The sequence below is a fragment of the Mandrillus leucophaeus genome, unplaced genomic scaffold, assembly GCF_000951045.1.
Source record: "Mandrillus leucophaeus isolate KB7577 unplaced genomic scaffold, Mleu.le_1.0 Scaffold662, whole genome shotgun sequence".
NCBI lineage: Eukaryota > Metazoa > Chordata > Mammalia > Primates > Cercopithecidae > Mandrillus > Mandrillus leucophaeus.
The window spans coordinates 430,288-438,493 of NW_012107164.1; the positions used below are offsets into that span (position 1 = coordinate 430,288).

Sequence of the window (8,206 nt, forward strand, 5' to 3'; positions counted from 1 at the left end):
CCAGATCTCTCATCTGATTTTTCCAGTAATAATGTATTGTTTGAGTTCTAGCTATCCTGAGCTGTATGTATCAAGGGAAAGGCATATAAGTGTTTATCTCCATCAGTGGAGTTTCCTTCTACCAAAGACTGATTCCCCTTTAGTTAATGACAATTTTGTCACTGTTTAGTGGCTTCGAATAGTAGTTTTTTTTTCCACTCAACTTTCTAATTGTTATCAGCAGGAGGGTTAGTCTGATATAAGCTACTTTGCCTTTATTGAAAGCCAGAATTCCTAAAGTGAAAATGTGCTTCAGTATGTAGACCAAGAATGGTAGGTGATAAGGTTCAAAATACAAAAACAAACAAACAAACAAAAAAGCTTAATCGTGTATGGCTTCTTAAGCCTTGACAAAGAGGTTGATGTTTGTTCTAAGCATTGTACAGGTATTTCCAGGAAATTTTAAGCAAAGGAGTGCTTCAACCTTATTTATAAATACAGTGGTAATTCTACATGAAAATATGCTAAATGATAATATTGGTAGTTCTACATGGAAATGGTAAATAATAGTACTAGATAGTGTTTATTAATAATACAGTGTATGTCAGGCAATAAGAGGTGAGATAACATAAAACTGTATAGTGGGAGATAATACCGACGATTTACACAAGCAACAATACTCACCACCTGACTTGTTAGGAAATAAAAAATAAATAATTATGGCTTTAAAAATTGGGATTGTTTTGATATCTGAGGATGAATCCTTTATTCACTCATTTATTGAATACTGTCTAGCTACTGTTCTTGATACTAAGGATACAATAGCGAATAAATACATTCTCTGGAGAAATGTAAGACAAAGCTATGTAGTTTTGACATTTTGTCTTTGACAACTCCAAATACAGTCAGAGTCTTACCTTCTCAGTGAGATCTGGTAATTGAACATTTCTTTAGCTTCTTTTACTAGAGATCAAATTTGAATCGCAAGTTACAGAAAAAAAAATACATAATAAAAAACTCTTCAAATCATGGATAAGGCATGATAATAACAATTCCTTTTAACATAAGTTCCAATTTGACTAAATTAATTACCATTTTTATATTACCAAGATTATTTCTGACAGAAGAACATGGACTGGTCTACATTTCTCCTGGCAAAATGATGAGGTAGGGTTGTAGTTTATCTGTAAATGTTTTAGTTCTCACTTAGGAGGCTATAAAAATGATTTAAATTAGGAAGAAATTCTCCTGTCAGTTGCAGAAGGAAAACCATGAGCCTCCTAAGGAAAATCTCTGAGTGTGTGTGTGTGTGTGTGTGTGTGTGTGTGTGTGTGTGTGTATGCAAGTGTGGCCAGCTCAAAAGCCATCAGCCAAATAATAAAACTAAAAGAAATATTTACAGATCCATTGCGTGCAACTCTGTTCTCTTGGTTTGTCAGGGAATCATACTTAACTTTCTTATTTCAGGGCTTTTGGCTCAATTCTGAGTAAACAGTGCACATCCATGTGGGAGCAATGAGGAGGAACTGTAGCATCTGGTATGGCTTTAAAAATAACTTCCTACTTATGTAACTGAGACTTTACCAAAGATCAATGAGCTTTTTCAGGTCTGAGACCTAAGGTTGGATGGCATGAAATAGTTCCTTTGGAAGCTGTTGATTCATGTAGCAGTGTTATTTTGAAAGAAAAACATTCCTACCCAAGAAGCAGATGTTAACAGACCATAGCCCTAGAGTCATAACTCTAGGTTATTGAGATCTAAGTTTTTGTTCTCAGCTTCATTTACAATCATTAAGAGCCTTTTACTTCTAGTTACTTCTTTATTGATCTCATACCACACATTTCTTCTAGTCTGTACAAAATGTCAACTTAAGTGAAGTAGGCAAATCTGCATTCACAATCAAGCAAGCCTGCTTCATTACAACACAAAATGGTGCTTATTGGCTCATTGTTTCTTGATGACAATGTTATTCATGATGTTGCTTGCTTCCAAGACAAAAACCACTTTATTGCATTAGTAGCAAAGCCCTGTGATGCCTTTGGAATATGATATTGTAGAACTGTCTTTAGCTTCTCAGCTCTGGGGAGTTGTAGAACATGTTGAAATCAGAACTAATTTGTGGTCCATCTGAAAAAATATTCATCTGGGTTCTCTTTTAAACTTCCTTTGTAAGATGTTTTTCTTCAATGACAAATGCATCTTTAAGTAGAAAGTACTTTCTGAAGAATTCTGAACTTTGACATTTTATAATAAATGTCCCACCATCTCTGGTAAGTAGGAGCCCAATAAATATTAAACCAGTGTATAATAATAGGTCCTAATTATAGGTCCTATGCAATATTTTTGGGGGGATGAATAGGATTAACAAGTGGGTTTCCAAACTAATTTATTGACACATCATAAGACATTTCTATGACTTATACATTTTTCCTGTGTTCCCCTTTCCTATTCTTTATTTTCTACAGCATATGAAATTGCTACTCCTGTAAAATGAGTCTGAGATTCAGGGGACACTGAAATACTGGAAGTGATGTATATTTTAGAAGGAAAGTTTGTGTAGGTCTACCTTCACATGTCATCAAAAAGATAGAAAAAAAATAAAAAGAGGAAGACCACATGTCTTGAAGGCTGTAGTGATATCCAGCATATGTTTATGGATATATTTATGGTTTGTCATCCTGTCGTCTGATCATTAGCTGTTGATTTAGCTGTTGTGGTTGTTTTTTTTAAAACATTGAACTCTAGGAAAATAATTTGTGTATCCTGATTGACTATCTTTGCCTTATTTGTATGAATTATGCAAATTTTAGTCATTCCTATATCCCAAATAATGAAATTATTGTGCTAATAAAAACAGACTGCATATGCTTAGGCCATAGACTCTACCTTCATGTGCTATAAGAAATCTCATTGCTTTTCTCAATCGATTTAATGTAACAAAATGTTTTTTCATGGAAAAGGAAATAAACACTGAAAGATTTTAGAGAAGCATTATGCAAAGTAGAAAAGAATGGAGCAAACACTCAAGAAAAGAGATTTGATGAAAGACCGAGTGGAGCAGATTTGGAAAACTTCTACCTCTAAAAGACTTGAATTTATATATATACATATCAATATTTCAATAAACATTGAATAATATTAATTTACCTTTTTGTTACTTATTATGCCCCAAATGTGTATTCTCCAGGTGACTGGTTGTGCCAAATATTGTTTGATTTGGTGGATTCCCTCCACATTCTTTTAGAAACTTGATAGAGACAAAATAATAAGATGTGTCTGTTAGTATCTATGAAGCTGATTACGAGATTATTGTAATGGAGATTAACTTTTAGAATATGACTAGCAATAACTTTGTCATTAAATTGCATGTAAGAACTGAAATTCTCCATGGTGACCCAATTTCAATCTTTGTATGGTCTTCCCTTCACTCAGAGTGTATTGTTTTCTTGCTTCGTCTTTCCCATGATTATCCGATGCCTACTCTCAAAGAAGCCCTCCAAATCTTTGATATCAATAGTCAACATTCCTGAGGTTGCAGGCCTCCTGTGTTATTTTGAATACATTGCTTCCACTTTGTGCCTTTACGGAAAGAAAAATTTAGAAACATGGTGAGTTCTTTCTTGGCATCTTATTATTTTCATATTTTCTCTTTCTGTAAAAAATTTTTCATCCCAGCAAATGAAATGCAATACAGTTTTCAAAGTCAAACAAAACCTAGCATATTCACATATGGTATTTCCTTTCTAAATATTTATTGTATCCTTTAACTTGGCATTCTGGTTGTGTCAGTGTTGAGACTCATCAATATTATTTGTGTGTGATTTGACAAAACCCATTTCCTTAGCTCCTATCCCAGAGATAATTTTTGTTTTGTTTTTCTGTGTGCTCTGAACGGGCAAAGCCTTCTTAGCTGTCATATAATCTTTAGGGATGCTATTGTGCTCTTGGGAGAAATATTCCTTTGTTCAAAGAAATGATCTGTCAGGGTAGGCTAGACTCAGCAGCAAACCCTGGTAGTGTTTGACCTGTTACATCAAGGACCTTAGCAGCACTTGTATGATTGGGAAGGAGAATAAGGGGATGTGAAATAATTGTATTATCAGGATCTCTAGCCCCTCTGCTCCTGTGCTAAAAAGATAGCTCCAGGAGTAAGTAATAGTGAGGAGAAATGCCTTTAAAGTAGTTTCTCACACTTAGCAAATTTCATGAACTCCCAAAAAGGCATAAGAAGACAAAAGGCTGAGTGGTATGTTCTTCTCACCAATATGGATGATTAAATGGCTGAGTTGGGGGACAAACTCTTACCTTACGTGGACCATATAAATAAAGGAAAGGAAGGAAGTCATTTGGCTGTAATGTTTTAAGAGAATAGTTATACTTAAAACACCTCCAATGTATCCCATTTTTCTGGATCCTTTTCAGACAAGCAAATGCTGAGGGAATTCATGACCACCAGATGAGCCTTATAAGAGCTCCTGAAGGACGCACTAAATATGGAAAGAAAAGACCATGACCAGCCACTACAGAAACACACTTAAGTACACAAACCAGTGACACTATAAAGCAACCACATAAGCAAGTCTGCAAAATAACCAACTAACATCGTGTTGGTAAGATCATAATCTACAAATATCAATATTAACCTTAAATGTAAATAGGCTAAATGCCTCAATTAAAAGACACAGAATGGCAAGCTGGATAAAGAACCAAGACCCATTGCTACACTGTCTTCAAGAGACCCATCTCACATACAAAGACACATATAGACTCAAAATAAGGAGATGGAGGAAGATTTACCAAGCAAATGGAAAATGGAAAAAAGCAGGAGTTGCAATCCTAGTTTCTGACAAAACAGACTTTAAACCAACAAAGATCAAAAAAGCAAAGAAGGGCGTTACACAATGGTAAAGCATTCAATTCAATAAGAAGACCTAATCTATCCGAAATATATATACACCCAACACAGGAATACCTGGATTCAAAAAGCAAGTTCTTAGAGACTTTCAAAGAGACTTAGACTCCTACACAATAATAGTGGGAGACTTTAACATCCCACTGACAGATCGTGAAGACAGAAAATTAACAAAGATACTCAGGACCTGAATTCAGCTCTAGATCAAATGGACCTGATAGACATGCACAAAACTCTCCACCCGAAAACAACAGAAAGTACTTCTGTATTAGTCCATTCTCATGCTGGTATAAAGAACTTCCTGAGACTCAGTAATTTACAAAGGAAAGAAGTTTAATTTACTCACAAGCCTATAGGGCTTGGGGGGGCCTCAGAAAACTTACAATCATGGCAGAAGGGGAAGCAAACACATCCTTCTTCACATGTCAGCAGGAACAAGAGTGAGTGAAGTGGGGAAACTCCTTGTAAAACCATCCGATGTTGTCAGAACTCAGTCACAGTCATGAGAACAGCATGAGGATAACCACCCCCATGATTCAATTACCTCTCACGAGGTCCCTCCCATGACACATGGGGATTACCGCAACTACAATTCAAGATGAGATTTGCATGGGGACACAGCCAAAACATACCAGTAGCTCATTGCTGCAGGCTCTTATTCTAAAATTGATCACATAATGAGAAGTAAAAGACTCCTCAGCAAATGCAAAATAACTGAAATAATAATAAACAGTCTCTCAGACCACAGTGTAAGTGTAATCAAATTAGAACTCAAGACTAAGACATTCACTCAACACCATACAATTACATGGAAATTGAATAACCTGCTCCTGAATGACTTTTGGATAAATAAGAAAATTAAGGTAGAAATCAAGAAGTTCTTTGAAACTATTGAGAACAAAGATACAACATACCAGAATCTCTGGAACATAGCTAAGGCAGTGTTAAGAGGGAAATTTATAGCACTAAAGACCCGCATCAAAAAGTTAGAAAGATCTCAAGTTAGCAACCTAATGTCACAATTAAAAGAACTGGAGAATCAAGAGCAAACACATTCAAAAGCTAGCAGAAGGCAAGAAATAACTAAGATCAGAGCAGAACTGAAGGAGATAAAGACAAGAAAAAACACCCTCCAAAAATCAATGAATCCAGGAGCTGGGTATTTGAAAAAATTAATAAAATAGATTGCTAGATAGATTAATAAAGAAGAAAAGAGAGAAGATTCAAATAAACACAATCAGAAATAACAAGGAAGATATCACCACTGACCCCACAGAAATACAAATAACAGAGAATATTACAAACACCTCTATGTACATAAACGAGAAAATCTACGAGAAATGGGTAGATTCCTGACACATACACCCTTTCAAGACTAAACCAGGAAGAAATTGAATCCCTGCAGCAAACCACCATGGCACGTGTATACCTACGTAACTAATCTGTATGTTCTGCACATGTGCCCCAGAACGTAAAGTATAATAAAAAAAGAAAAAAAAAGAAATTGAATCCCTGAACAGACCAGTAACAAGTGCCGAAATTGAGGCAGTAATAAATAGCCTACCAACCAAAAAAAGCCCAGGATCAGACAGATTCACAGCTGAATTTGAGCAGATGTACAAAAAAGAGCTGGTACCATTCCTACAGACACTATTCCAAAAAATTGAGGAGGAGGGACTCCTCTCCAACTCCTTCTATGAGGCCAGTATCATCCTGATATTAAAACCTGGCAGAGATACAACAAAAAAAGAAAACTTCAAGCCAATACCCTTGATGAACGTTGATGCAAAAATCCTTAACTATATACTGGCAAACTAAATCCAGCAGCATGTCAAAAATCTTATCCATCACAATCAAGTAGGCGTCATCCCTGGGACGCAAGATTGGTTCAACATATGCAAATCAACAAATATGATTCATCACATAAACAGAACTAAAGACAAAAACCACACGATTATCTCAATAGATGCAGAAATGGCTTTTCATAAAATTCGGTATTGCTTCATGTTAAAAACTCTCAATAAACTAGGTATTGGAGGAACATACCTCAAAATAATTAGAACCACATGTAATAAACCCACAGCCAACGTCATAGTGAATGGGCAAAAGCTGGAAACATTCCCCTGGGAAACCAGCACAAGACAAGGATGCCCTCTCTCACAACTCCTGTTCATCATAGCATTGGAAGTTCTGGCCAGGGCAATCAGGCAAGAGAAAGAAATAAAGGGTATTATTTTTGAATTGGAATAATTACCTTTACCTCTTTTTACAAAGTGTTAAGGCTGAAGTATTTTTAGCATCTCAGGACAGTTACTCTCATCATATATCAAACTAAATCTCCTAGAAGTAATCTATCCACATCCATATCAATTCAATCTCAGAATGACTGTCTCAATGAGTACTCTGTACCCAAATCCTCTGCTAGAATAAATCCTCTCCCTGTGACAGGAACAGTCCAAAAAGGAAGCTGGGAGTCAGCCCATCACGAGGTTGCTTGATCAGAATCACATGATGAGAAACTCCATATATCCTCCTGATATTCTGAATGACCTGTTGGGTGAGATTCTCCCTTTTCCCCAATTCCTCTTTCCTCCCACACTGAGAGTTCTAGCCTTACAGATGAGAATATGTTAGATTCCTTGTGGATGCTGGGGAAGGGAAAAGGTAATTAAATACTGAATTTGAGCCTGATGAGGTAAGATTATGTTCATAGATCCCATTTGCTGAAGGTTTTTGTCAAGTCAGTTTCTCTCTTTTCCTTAGCCCATGTATTTTGCTCTTGTGAGCAACTTGGGGAGACAGTTAAAAGGTTGAGCATGAATGGCTCCTCCTTGCTGAAAAGATGTCTATATGCCTTATCAACTGTGGGTAAGCCAGATCATCTTGCCATACATAAAACACACATGAGTCATCAACACCTTATCCAGGAAGACACAATTACAGTTTGATCCATTCTGTAAAAATTCTTCAGGATACAGAGAGGACACGTCAACTAGAGGTTAAGTATGTTTGCCTGAAATCAATAATTAAAATTCATTCTCCAAATTGACCTTTTTATGCTAACTCAATATTTGAAATTTGGGTACTGACAAGCTAATATTCTGCTTAAACAATGCCCAGAAAATGGTTACTTGATTTAAGTGTATTATTATTAAAATAATTAAAATTCTACCTTTTGTAAGGTAATAACTTTTCTTTTTTTTTTTTTTTTTTTTTTTTTGAGGCGGAGTCTGGCTCTCTTGCCCAGGCTGGAGTGCAGTGGCCAGATCTCAGCTCACTGCAAGCTCCGCCTCCTGGGTTCACGCCATTCTCCT

At 36.1% G+C, this 8,206-nt stretch overlaps 2 long non-coding RNA genes across 2 annotated transcripts in view; one reads left to right on the forward strand and one right to left on the reverse strand.

Annotated features, from left to right (window-relative positions):
- The first annotated feature begins 1,445 nt into the window (after positions 1–1,445).
- Positions 1,446–8,206, forward strand: part of LOC105554890 — a 12,668-nt gene continuing 5,907 nt past the window's right edge. Inside the window, exon 1 of the long non-coding RNA XR_001008400.1 lies at positions 1,446–1,517. This is a non-coding gene — a long non-coding RNA (uncharacterized LOC105554890). The remainder of the gene's footprint in view (positions 1,518–8,206) is intronic.
- LOC105554889 overlaps positions 1,789–8,206 on the reverse strand; it is a 53,161-nt gene continuing 46,743 nt past the window's right edge. The window contains exon 2 of the long non-coding RNA XR_001008399.1: positions 1,789–2,179. This is a non-coding gene — a long non-coding RNA (uncharacterized LOC105554889). The remainder of the gene's footprint in view (positions 2,180–8,206) is intronic.